Genomic DNA, 14,062 nt, shown 5'->3' with positions numbered 1-14,062 from the left:
TGGTGGTGGAGGATTGCTTTTCAGACTAGAGGCCTGTGACCAGTGGAGTGCCACAAGGATCGGTGCTGGGTCCCTACTTTTTGTCACTTATATAAATGATTTGGATGCGAGCATAAGAGGTACAGTTAGTAAGTTTGCAGATGACACCAAAATTGGAGGTGTAGTGGACAGCGAAGAGGGTTACCTCAGATTGCAACAGGATCTGGACCAGATGGGCCAATGGGCTGAGAAGTGGCAGAAGGAGTTTAATTCAGATAAATGCGAGGTGCTGCATTTTGGGAAAGCAAATCCTAGCAGGACTTATACACTTAATGGTAAGGTCCTAGGGAGTGTTGCTGAACAAAGAGACCTTGGAGTGCAGGTTCATAGCTCCTTGAAAGTGGAGTCGCAGGTAAATAGGATAGTGAAGAAAGCATTTGGTATGCTTTCCTTTATTGGTCAGAGTATTGAGTACAAGAGTTGGGAGGTTGCAGCTGTACAGGACATTGGTTAGGCCACTGTTGGAATATTGCCTGCAATTCTGGTCTCCTTCCTATCAGAAAGATGTTGTGAAACTTGAAAAGGTTTAGAAAAGATTTACAAGGATGTTGCCAGGGTTGGAGTATCTGAGCTACAGGGAGAGGCTGAACAGGCAGGGGCTGTTTTCCCTGGAACGTCGGAGGCTGAGGGGTGAACTTACAGAGGCTTACAAAATTATGATGGGCATGGATAGGGTAAATAAACAAAGTCTTTTCCCTGAGGTCGGGGAGTCCAGAACTAGAGGGCATAGGTTTAAGGTGAGAGGGGAAAGATATAAAAGAGACCTTTGGGGCAACATTTTCACACAGAGGGTGGTACGGTAATGGAATGAGCTGCCAGAGGAAGTGGTGGAAGCAGGTACAATTGCAACATTTAAGAGGCATTTGGATGGCTATATGAATAGGAAGGGTTTGGAGGGATCTGGGCCGGGCGCTGGCTCGATCTATCCTGTCGATACCTGACATATGCTTCCTTCTTTTTCTTAACCAAACCCTCAATTTCTTTAGTCATCCAGCATTCCCTATACCTGCCAGCCTTCCCTTTCACCCCGACAGGAATATACTTTCTCCGGAATCTGGTTATCCCATTTCTGAAGGCTTCCCATTTTCCAGCCGTCCCTTTACCTGCGAACATCTGCCTCCAATCAGTTTTCGAAAGTTCTTGCCTAATACCATCAAAATTGGCCTTTCTCCAATTTAGAACTTCAACTTTTAGATCTGGTCTATCCTTTTCCATCACTATTTTAAAATGAATAGAATTAAGGTCACTGGCCTCAAAGTGCTCCCCCACTGACACCTCGAGGTCAGGGTGGGAGGTGTTGATGAAGTTGATGAACTGCTCAACTTTCTTACAGGAGCATGAGGTGGTGCCGATATTGTCATCAATGTAGCAGAGGACAAAGTGGGGATGGTGCCATTGTAGCCAGAGAAGAGAGACTTTTCCAGTATCCTATGAAGAGGCAGACATATCTGGGGCCCATACAGGTGCCCATGGCTATCTCTGTAGTCTGTAGGAAGTGGGAGGATTCGAAGGAGAAGTTGTTGAGGGTGAAGACTAGTTCCTCCAACCGAATGAGACTGTTGGTAGTGGGAGCTAGGTTGGGTTGGTGGGAGAGAAAGAAACGGAGGGCTATTAGGCCTTCGTTATTAAGGGTCGAGGAGTATAGGGACTGGATGTCTATGGTGAAGGTGAGGTGTGGGGGCCGGGGAGTCAGAGGTCATGGAGGATGTGGAGGGCCTGGGTATTGTGCCGGATGTATGTGGGTAGCTCATGGACCAAGGGGAAAAGGACGGTGTCAAGATATGAGTTCAGTGGGGCAGGGGTAGGTGGAGACAGTTGGTCAACAGGGACGGTTTGTGGATTTTGCATAAGAGGTAAAGCGTTGCAGTGAGAGGTTGGGGAGCTATAAGGTTGGAGGCTGTAGATGGGAGATCCCATGAGGTGATGGTTTAAGAGATATTGGCTTGATGATGAGAGATCGGGTCGTGGTCGAGGGGGCGGTAGAAGGAGGTGGCAGCAAGTTGGTGTCTGGCTTCGGCGAGGTAGAGATTGGTCTACCATATGACCACTGTGCCCTCCCCTTGTCAGTTGGTTTGATGGTAAGGTTGGGATTGGAAGAAAGCTCAAAGTTGGAAAGAAGATGGATAGATGCTGAAGTTCTGTAATTGAGTGCAAATACCTCTAATCTCTCAGCCACCTCACCACTCTTATCCAATGACTTTCCATTGCCCCTTTGTCTTTCATAACTTCCACAAACACTTTTAACTCCTCAAGCCCACGGAAACCATAGCATCACATCCCAAGCACCAGCTCAGTTTCTCCAACCACCCAAATCCCCTCATGCCCCATTTAAGCTTACTTCGAATCCACTATGTACAGAACATTTGGAAGTATTTGGGATTCTGCTGTTATGCTATTAACCATTATGCTATTAAAAGATCATAAAACTGGCAAAATAACAAACACACATTTCCCTTGACAGCTATGTCATCAACACCTACAAAGCTGCTTCCATTAATGGATTTGAAAACCATCCATGCACATACAATGATGTTCCACAAAATAAGTCATTCAAAGAGTTTAGTCATCTCTCCAAGCTTTGTAACAGCGAAGCAGATGTTTAAGCTGAAATTCAATGGAAACTTTGAAGCAAATAGGACAATTGAAATAATAAAACTTGAATTTTCATATTATGCAATTCAGAAGAGCACTAATGTATTCAAATACATCTGGAGGTTTTTAAACTTTCACAATGCATGTCAATTTAATAGTTGCTTACTGTTTCAGGACAGGTCTTCAGTCACTGAGGAGTGAGCATGAAGTTGGAGTCATCAGGTTACTGTTCTGATTTTCATATTAGGAAATGTTGCCATCCAGTTAATAAGCAGCAGGTGGAAAAAAGGGAAATGTATATCAGTGAGATGGGATAATGTAATAATGTAGATGTCAATGCATGCAAGCAATTCTCTTATCACTCACTAGCAAGAACCAACACTTGGTTGGAAAATGGGAATTTTTCTCGCAACATCAAACTAACTTTCTCACCAATGTCCAGGTTGTTCAGTAAGAAGATTCCATCCTATGATTTATGAATGTATGCTTGCTGGATCAGACACAGAAGAGTGCCAAAAAAACCCAATGAAATAGCCTGACTCACCTGATGAGTCACACAATGAATTCCATGACTTTGTTGCCAGATATTTGTATCCAATATGTGTCTCATATCACATCATTCCCCTTGAAGAAGAAAGGAATATGCTATTTCAGAGTTCAGTAAAAGAAAACACACAAAAGGATCTCCGAAGTTAAAAATCACCAACAAAGTATGGCCAGGACATAATGCTTGAAGTGGCCTTTCATTCGTCCCATAATAAAACTGATGATAATGTTTCAAGCTGACAAGCCCACATCGTCATCTTCTGTTGAACATCTGGGCTATTGGAATTTTCTGTTCCTGTCTTGAGCTTTTAGAAGAGCAGGCTGGGGATCTTATTTGTGTGGGAGACAAAAGTTCAGTTTACTGAGATTGAGTTGAAGTTTTGCTATTAAGTTCATGGAATCTTACAGGCAGACTGGCTTTCTCAAGCTCAGAAAGCTCTTTTACAATCTTTAGTGTGTTGTAAATACTCATTAACCTGGAATTAGACTCACAAGTGCAATCTTGTTAGCCAACATTGGGAAGCGCCTATATCCACAAACCTGGCCGCATTTATGAGGTGTGTACATTGTTGAGGCAGACCCCTTTTTCCAAATGCGCAGCAGGTCAGGCAGCATCCAAGGAGCAGGAGAATCGACATTTCGGGCATGAGCCCTTCTTCAGGAATGAGGAAAGTGTGCCAAGCAGGCTAAGATAAAAGGTAGAGAGGAGGGAGTTGGGGGAGGGGCGTTGGAAATGCGATAGGTGGAAGGAGGTTAAGGTGAGCATGATAAGGTGAGGGTGATAGGCCGGAGTGGGGGTGGGACCGGAGAGATCAGGAAGAAGATTGCAGGTTAGGAAGGTGGTGCTGAGTTCGAGGGTTGGGACTGAGACAAGGTGGGGGGAGGGGAAATGAGGAAACTGGAGAAATCTGAGTTCATCCCTTGTGGTTGGAGGGTTCCTAGGTGGAAGATGAGGCGCTCTTCCTCCAGCCGTCGTGTTGCTATGGTCTGGCGATGGAGGAGTCCAAGGACCTGCTTGTATTTGGTAGACTGGAGGGGGAGTTGAAGTGTTGAGCCACGGGGTGGTTGGGTTGGTTGGTCCGGGTGTCCCAGAGGTGTTCTCTGAAATGTTCCGCAAGTAGGCGGCCTGTCTCCCCAATATAGGGGAGGCCACATCGGGTGCAGCGGATGCCCGTGGCTAAACACTTCAACTCCCCCTCCCCCTCCCCCAAGTCCCTCCACCCTACCTTTTATCTTAGCCTGCTTGGCACACCTTCCTCATTCCTGAAGAAGGGCTCATGCCCGAAACGTCGATTCCCCTGCTCCTTAGATGTTGCCTGACCTGCTGCGATTTTCCAGCAACACATTTTCAGCTCTGATCTCCAGCATCTACAGTCCTCACTTTCTCTTTTTCCAAACTCCAGTAAGTATGAACTTCTTCCACTCTTTGTTTCCTTCATAGCCAAAGTGTTTCTTCACATAAAGACTTAGTATTAGGATTGACACCTCTTAATGTTGATCAGCTCATTTAAATTCTTTGTCATATGCAATCTGGCTTGTTATTATAAACTACTCCGGGATGAAAACTGACTGGGCCAACAAGTCTGGCCAAGCAAAACAGCTTCTCTGGCTTATGGTAGCAAATCTGACCCGGATAGACAGGTGAGGCTGAACTCGAAGGAGAGCTTAACTCAAAAGGCCATCTTTTGTGATTACATCTTTGTCCCAAGTAAGTGTATGGTGAAAAACTTTCAGATGCATATTTTCTCTTAGATATGATGAAAAGCCAATGACCTAATTTTGCATGAGCTACTGAATGTTGCAACTTCTTTTGTGCTTTAGGTGTGAACCCTGGAAGATGTGTAGGAGGTAATACCATTGTAACATCAGGAATGCAACATTGGTGGTGCAAGACAGAATAGACTTTAAATGCACATGAGGCAGTTGATGGAGATGCCTGGCACCCAACTTCCTGAGTGACAATCCTCAGCAGTAGCAATGTTACCATGCTAATTCACACTCATAACAGCATGAAGCATTGAGTAGACAATGCTATGTACATTGGCAGAGTGCAGAAGATCATTCATCCTATTGGGCATGGGAGATAGGTTCCTTTGAGTCTTTCATAGGCACTGACCTCCAGAGCCGCCTCTGTATAGGTTGCCTTCATCCATTGGGATGGCCTCTTTTTGTCATCCCTGGGGAAAAGAACTTCCTTTCTCTCCTGAATAGCCATCAAAGAATGTCTAAGGAGGCATTACTAAAGTGTGGTGCTGCATTTTGCTTGGTCTCTGACATCTGCAGAGGTGGGTGGAGGATGATGATCACAGGTTGAGTTGCTCCTGAGTTGCAGAGGGAGGGGCTGCCTGGCTGCCTTTTTGACTATGGTGCTCAGAAATTTGAGACTGGAGAGTCCCAATCGGAGAGCAGATTTTCTGCCCATAAAAGTTGGCATTTTAGTGAGTATGAATATGTAATGAGGTAAAAGCAATGACTGCAGATGCTGGAAACCAGATTCTGGATTAGTGGTGCTGGAACAGCGCAGCAGTTCAGGCAGCATCCAAGGAGCAGCGAAATCGACGTTTTGGGCAAAAGACCTTCATCAGGAATAAAGGGAGAGAGCCTGAAACGTGGAGAGATAAGCTAGAGGAGGGTGGGGGTGGGGAGAAAGTAGCATAGATTACAATGGGTGAGTGGGGGAGGGGATGAAGGTGATAGGTCAGGGAGGAGAGGGTGGAGTGGATAGGTGGAAAAGGAGATAGGCAGGTAGGACAGGTCTGGACAAGTCATGGGGACAGTGCTGAGCTGGATGTTTGGAACTAGGGTGAGGTGGGGGAAGGGGAAATGAGGAAACTGTTGAAGTCCACATTGATGCCCTGGGGTTGAAGTGTTCCGAGGCGGAAGATGAGGCGTTCTTCCTCCAGGCGTCTGGTGGTGAGGGAGCGGCGGTGAAGGAGGCCCAACATTTCAACTCCCCCTCCCACTCTGCTGAGGACATAGAGGTCCTGGGCCTCCTTGGATGCTGCCTGAACTGCTGTGCTCTTCCAGCACCACTAATCCTGAATATGTAATGAACTGGGAAGAAGTTAGTCACATAGGAAAGCCTGATTGGTCTGCAAGAAAGTTCCTCCGATTTTTATGTCTGCTCCCACACTTAATCTCAACAAAAAAAAATTCTGTGTCTAGAGTGTGTTGCTGGAAAATCACAGCAGGTCAGGCAGCATCCGAGGAGCAGGAGAATCAATGTTTCAAGCCAGAGCCCTTCATCAGGAATTAGGTCGGTCCTGGTGGATGGAGATGGAGAGGTCTAGGAAGGGGAGGGAGGTGCCTGAGATTGTCCAGGTGAATTTGAGATCAGGGTGGAATATGTTTGTGAAATTGATGAACTGTTCGACCTCTTCATGAAAGCATGAGGTGACGCTGATGCAGTCATCAATGTAGTGGAGGAAGAGGTGGGGAGTGGTGCTGGTATAACTCTGGAAGATGGACTGTTCTTCGTAACCGACAAAGAGATAGGCATAGCTGGGGTCCATGTGGGTGCCCATGGCCACCCTTTTCATCTGGAGGAAGTGGGAGGATTGGATGGAGAAATTGTTGAGGGTGAGGACCAGTTCAGCCAAACGAATAACAGTGTCAGTGGAAGGTAGTGGGGACGTCGGGAGAGGAAGAAATGGAGGGCTTGCAGACCCTGGTCATAGCAGATGGAGGTGTGGAGGAACTGGATGTCCATGGTGAAGATGAGGCATTGGGGCCCAGGGAAACAGAAGTCTTGGAAGAGGTGGAGGGCATGGGTGGTGTCCTGGACCGGGGGGAGAGGGCAGTATCGAGGTAGGTGGAGATGAATTCGGTGGGGCAGGAGTAGGCTGTGATGATAGGTCAGCTGGAGTAGTCAGGCTTGTAGATCTCATTCCTGATGATGGGCTCTGGCCTGAAACGTCGATTCTCCTGCTCCTCTGCTGTGCTTTTCCAGTAACACACTCTTGACTCTGATCTCCAGCATCTGCAGACCTCACTTTCTTCCACAAGAAAATTCTGTCTGTGTGTTCTAACTGTGACCCATAGGCCACTGTTCCTATACACTTAATCAATGTGTTGCAATAATCAGCCAGGAAGACTCTGTGGTGTGCCTCCTTGTATTTCATGAAGTGTCAATTCAGTCTTGGTGGAATTAACCATGTTTCTAATGGACTACAGGTAATGGGGTGATAATGTCACATGTCTACGTCAAAAATGAAAACTTACAGCTTTAATGTAATATCCCAAAGCACTTCTTAGTCATATTATATAACAAAGTATAGCATGCTGATAAAAAAGTACCTTAATGAAAGAACTCCTATGAGCCAAATATCATACTCTGGAATATACTTTTTAAAGCTATATTAACTGCTGGGCAACTAACTGTTGTCAGCGTCTCTAAGGATGTAACTTTCCAAGCGAGGTATGCGTCGCTACAGGAAAGCCAGCAATGAGGTTAAAAAACCATTATGTTTTGGGTGGGCATAGTGTTGAGGGAGTATAGGATGGGCCACTTAAGCATAATGTGATCAGAGAAGGCTTGAAGTGACATGAAAAGAAAGATGTAAGTTCACAGCTGGGTTAGGGAAGAAGTTTAGGGATGTTTGGCCCATTGGGATTGGATGTGGTCTGAATTTTCGTGGCAAGAAGTCCATGGACTGTTCACATATCATTGGAGGGGAGACTGGATGAGAGAGAGGAGAGTGGTTTGAGATAGTCTTTTTATGGAGAACAGTAACATAGGATTAGCTTTGCCTTCAGGGTGATTCTGCAATGTTGAGCAATATCAGTGAGTGCTTTATGTGGTCAGATCTATGATAATTAGTCAAACCTTTTCACGGTTCAATTTTCACGCCCAAGTCAAGAGGTGGACTTGAGTGCTGTATTACTGGAATGACCAGGATTAGAGACAGCAGTGGGAACCAAAAGTAGAGGAGATACTGTGTTGGCAAGATTAATAGCTGCAGGAATGACATAGTGAATGAAAAGTAAAGGCTAGAGAGCTTGGAACTTGAAAATACAATTGTAAGTGATTTGCAAGAGTGTACGTTTTTTTCCCCAGGATGTACGTTTAAGTAAGGGGGAATAGCTAGAGTAAGGAGGATGTAGGTGGAGAGTGTTAAAAATCAGTGATCAGAAAATTGTCCTGATGTGATGATAGGTGCACAACAGGTCAGCAAGTCATTTGAAACAGTCATCTCGGTGCATCATAATCCAGGAGCTGTGAAAGAGGGCTTTGGCCTAGAAGAGTTAATTTCGGGCTCAGAACCACATCACATCTAAAGTGAAAAAAAACTAGTTAAACCAGTCAGATGATCATAAACTCAGCATGTGGCAACAGGAGTGATTATGGGCTGTAGGCTGAACAATGTTACTTTACAATTTCAGTTCCGGAACAGTTGATCAGAGATGTAGCAACTGAGACAACAGTGCAATCCAGTAGCAAAATAGTGTGGCAAGTCAAAAAAGTCTTCTTGGTACCCTTTTCCCTTCCACTGGCTCAAAATCACTTAAACATTTCAACATATCTAACTTGTTTTTGCTCTGATTAAAGGTCATTGACCACATGAAATAATTGCACAGAGGCTGGGATCCTGTCATCAAGTCACCTGTATTTACATGTGCACATTACATGGGCTATGACCAGCCAGACCAGAGTCAGCCTCCAGAATGAGGAGATGCGGAATCCCCTGTTTATTTATTTTTTATTTTATTAATCTGTACAAAATATGAACAAACCGTTAACATGAACAGCAGTATACAAGAAACAGCAATTTATAGGGGAAAGGGACAGCAAGGCCAGACCCCCAAATCCCACCAAATAACCAGTTTGCAAGGAAAAGAGGATGAACCTCGAATCCCACATTAAATTATGAAGAAGGACACAACACCAGGTTATAGTCCAACAGGTTTAGTTGGAAGCACACTAGCTTTCAGAGCGACACTCCTTCATCAGGTGGTAGTGGAGGGCTCAATCCTAACACACAGAATTTATAGCAAAAATTTACAGTGTGATGTAACTGAAATTATACATTGAAAAATTGATTGTCTGTTAAGCCTTTCATCTGTTAGAATACAGTGATAGTTTCACTTCTTTCATGTGTAAATCACAACATTTTTTTTTAAAGTTGCATTCTCGGGTTAGCTATTAACAATGGTGATAGCTAGACAATATGTTCAACATAGTGTTGGTAGAACCTCCTGTTTCTTTTCTTTTATTCCACCTAATTGCCACTGGAATAATTCCACTGAAGCCGATCTATCATCACCAAGCCACCCTTTATTTACACGTGGAGAGTCATTGACACTGAGCCAGCTCCCTCAGAGCCAGCCATCAGAGTGAACAGAACCTCTGGACACTCCTGTTTATTTATTTTTTATTCCCTTACACTATCACCTAACAGCGTTAGTGCTTAATTTTCCCCAGCACCCATGTTGTGTGTATGCAGGTGTTGAACACAGTGAGAAACAACAAGTGTGTAAATCTTTGTTTATATTCCACTACCAGGAAGAAAGGAAGCACCCGAGTGGCCAGTAACAAGCAGTGCCCTTCTCAAAGAGCAATTCTATGTGATCAAACAGTGAAGGGAAGGGAAGGGATTAAATCAAAATAGAGTTGGACGGGGAAATATTACTCTCCACTCCCTGCGGTGCCCACCTATCCCTGAACATTTCAAGGGTGTTGGTAGAAACTCCTGTTTATTTATTTTTTTTCTGAGTAAGCAGGATGTATGACACTCCTGTTTATTTTTCCTTACCACCACACTACTGCCTAACTGCGGTAGTGCTTACTTTTCCCCCAGCACCCATGGTGTGTGTGTGCAGATGTGAGACACAGTGAAAGACACAAGGTGCACGAATCTTTATTCAAATTTCCACCACCAGGAAGAGACACCCGAGTGGCCAGTGACAAGCAGTGCCCTTCTCATCAAAGGGCAATGCTGTGTGATCAAACAATGAAGGGGAGGGCAGAAATTAAATCAAAATAGAGTTGGAGGGGGAAATAATGCACTCCATTCCCTGCGGCGCCCACCTCTCTCTGGACATTTCAAGGGTGTTGGTAGAAACTCCTGTTTTTTTTTGCTCTGTTGGTCCAAGTGACTTTAAAATATCAATTAATTTATAGATAGCTGTAGAGTCATAGAGATGTATAGGATGGAGAGAGACCCCTTAGTCCAACTCATCAATACTCACCAGATATCCTAACCTAATCAAGTCCCATTTGACAACGTTTGGCCCATATCCCTCTAAACCCTTGCTATGCACATCCAGATGCCTTTTAAATGTTGCAATTGGACCAGCTTCCACCACTTCCTCTGGCAGCTCATTCCATACTCACACCACCTTCTGCATGAAATAGCTGCCCCTTAGGATCCTTTTAAATTTTTTCCTGTCTCACCATAACCCTGTGCCCTCTTGCTCTGGACTCCTCAACCCAGGAAAAAGTTGTCTATTTACCCTATCCATGCCCTTATGGTTTCATAAACCTTTATAATGTCACCCCTCAGCCTCCGACGCTCCAGGGAAAATAGCCCCAGCTTATTCAGCCTGTCCTTATAGCCCAAATCCTCCAACTCTGGCAACACCCTTGTAAATCGCTTCTGAACCCTTTTGAAGTTTCACAACTAGATGCACCTATCATTTATACAAGGGAACTTAAACAGTAGAAGACGGAGATTGAGAGAGGAAGGCAAAGGGAAAAATGAGGACTGCAGATGCTGGTGATCAGAGTTGAGAGTGTGATGCTCGAAAAGCACAGCAGGTCAGGCAGCATCCAAGTTGCAAGAGAATCAACATTTTGGGCATAAGCCCTCATTCCTGATGAAGTGTTTATGTCCGAAACATTGATTCCCCTACTCTTTGGATGCTGCCTGACCTGCTGTGCTTTTCTAGCACAACACTCTTGATGGAGGAAGGACAAAAGACAGCAGGAGATGGAACTTTGCAGCAGAAAAACTCCCTATGTATCTGCCAGTACAGGAACCACTTTAGAGTCATAGAGTCATAGAGATATACAGCATGGAAGCAGACACTTCGATCCAACCCGTCCATGCCAACCAGATATCCCAACCCAATCTAGCCCCACCTGCCAGTACCCGGCCCATATCTCTCCAAACCCTTCCTATTCAAATACCCATCTAAATGCCTCTTAAATGTTGCAATTGTACCAGCCTCCACCACTTCCTCTGGCAGCTCATTCCATATACGTACCATCCTCTGTATGAAAAAGTTGCCCCATAGGTCGCTTTTATATATATCCCAGCTCACACTAAACCTATGCCCTCTAGTTCTGGACTCCCCCACCCAAGGGAAAAGACTTTGCCTATTTACCCTATCCGTGCCCCTCATAATTTTGCAAACCCCTACAAGGTCACCCCTCAGCCTCCGATGTTCCAGGGAAAACAGCCCCAGCCTGTTCAGCCTCTCCCTATAGCTCAAATCCTGCAATCCTGGCAATATCCTTGTAAATCCTTTCTGAACCCTTTCAAGTTTCACAACTTTTTTTCAATAGGAAAGAGACCAGAATTGCACGCGATATTCCAACAGTGGCCTAACCAATGTCTTGTATAGCCGCAACATGATCTCCCAACTCCTGTACTCAATACTCTGACCAATAACAGAAAGCATACCAAACACGTTCTTCACTATCCTATCGACCTGCAACTCCACTTTCAAGGAGCTATGAACCTGCACTCCAAAGTCTCTTTGTTTAGTGACACTCCCTAGGATCTTACCATTTAGTGTATAAGTCCTGCTAAGACTTGCTTTCCCAAATGCAGCACCTCGCATTTATCCGAATTAAACTCCATCTGCCACTTCTCAGCCCATTGGCCCATCTGGTCAAGATCCTCTTATAATCTGAGGTAAACCTCTTCGCTGTCCTCTACACCTCCAACTTTGGTGTCATCTGCAAACTTACTAACTGTAACTCTTATGTTCGCATCCAAATAATTTATGTAAATGACAAAAAGTAGAGGACCCAGCACCGATCCTTGTGACACTCCACTGGTCACAGGCCTCCAGTCTGAAAAACAATCCTCCACCACCACCCTCTGTCTTCTACCTTTGAGCTAGTTCTGTATCCAAATGGCTAGTTCTCCCTGTATTCCATGAGATCTAACCTTGCTAATCAGTCTCTCATGGGGAACCTTGTTGAACGCCTTACTGAAGTCCATATAGATCACATCTACTGCTCTGCCCTCATCAATCTTCTTTGTTACTTCTTCAAAAAACTCAATCAAGTTTGTGAGACATGAGTTCCCCTCACAAAATCATGTTGACTATCCCTAATCAGTCGCTGCCTTTCCAAATACATGTAGATCCTGTCCCTCAGGATTCCCTCCAACAACTTGCCCACCACCGACATCAGGCTCACTGGTCTATAGTTCCCTGGCTTGTCCTTACCACCCTTCTTAAACAGTGGCACTACGTTTGCCACCCTTCAGTCTTCCGGCGCCTTACCTGTGACTATCGATGATACAAATATCTCAGTAAGAGGCCCAGCAATCACTTCTCTAGCTTCCCACAGAATTCTAGGGTACACCTGAAAGGTCCTTTGGTGATAAAAAATTGGAAAAATGGGTCTCTACCTTGTATTCTAAATCATAAATTAATGTGCTGAATATCTGAGGTTCTGACATCAATGCTTATGGACTAATCACTACTAGTTATCTCTTCTACAATGCCTACTCATTGTATTCTAAATTAATTTCCAAACCAGTCAATCATTTGTCTTCAATTCCATCAGCTTTAGCTTTCAGGAACAGTCCCTTATGTGGATCCTTATCAACAGCCAGCTCCTCAGAGGGACAAAACCCTATGAATAGTAGACTAAGCCTACCCAAACCTCTGAAGCCACTTTACCTCTTCCTCACAACACGTATCATCCTTTGTATCATCCAAGGGTTAAAACACTGAAGCTATTTGATTAGAGTTAAGGAACCAAAGATTAGCTGTTACATTTCTTGGTATTTAAATTAATGAAACAATGCTAACAATGTTCAAAGAAACATGAAAATCGTATTGCAGCAATAGTATCTAGTTGACTGGGCAAGGAAGATGAAGACTTCTGAAAACATGGAGAGGAGAATTCTTTATTGACATATTTCTAGGGCATGGTTAGGGTAAATAGACAAGGTCTTTTCCCTGTGGTGGGAGAGTCCAAAACTAAAGGGCGTAGGTTTAAGGTGAGAGGGGGAAGATTTAAAAGGTACCTCAGGGCAACATTTTCATACAGAGGGTGGTGCGTGCATGGAATGAGCTGCAAGAGGAAGTGGTGGAGGCTGGTATAATTACAACATTTAAAAGGCACATATGATTAGGAAAGGTTTAGAGGGTTATGTGCCAAATGTTGGAAAATTGGACTAGATTTATTTAGGATATCTGGTTGGCTTGGACGATTTGGACCGAAGGGTCTGTTTCCATGTTGTACATCTGGAAGAAACTATAAGCAGTAATGTTTGTAGATCTGGGACATGTCGGTGGGAGATAAGTGTAATGGCACTTGAGTAATGACTCAGAACAAAAGTGTGCTACTTAGCCTTTTACCTCTATTGCTTTCAGTATAGAAATCCAGTCAGTTCCATTTCCTCACCCTCCCCCCTAGCCCTGCACGTTTACTTTCTGCAAGTTCCCATCTAATTTGCTTTTTGTCTCTGAATGTCTCTGTTTCTACCTGTGTAAAAGAAGGTCTTCTCACATTCCCCCCAACATCATTTGCTCAAAGCCTTAAATCCATGCTCTCTCGTCCTTGTACAAATTAGAACAGTTTTTCTTTGTCCATATTATTGAAGGCTGTCATCATCTGGCACACCTTTGTCAAAACATCCTCAATCTCTTTTTCTCAAAAGATAACTTTTCCTGCTTAGTAGCCTTATGTCTAAACTCCCTC

The sequence above is a fragment of the Chiloscyllium punctatum genome, chromosome 42, assembly GCF_047496795.1.
Source record: "Chiloscyllium punctatum isolate Juve2018m chromosome 42, sChiPun1.3, whole genome shotgun sequence".
Taxonomy (NCBI): Eukaryota; Metazoa; Chordata; class Chondrichthyes; order Orectolobiformes; family Hemiscylliidae; genus Chiloscyllium; species Chiloscyllium punctatum.
The sequence above is the reverse complement of the archived record's forward strand: the minus strand, read 5'-3'. Positions refer to the sequence as shown.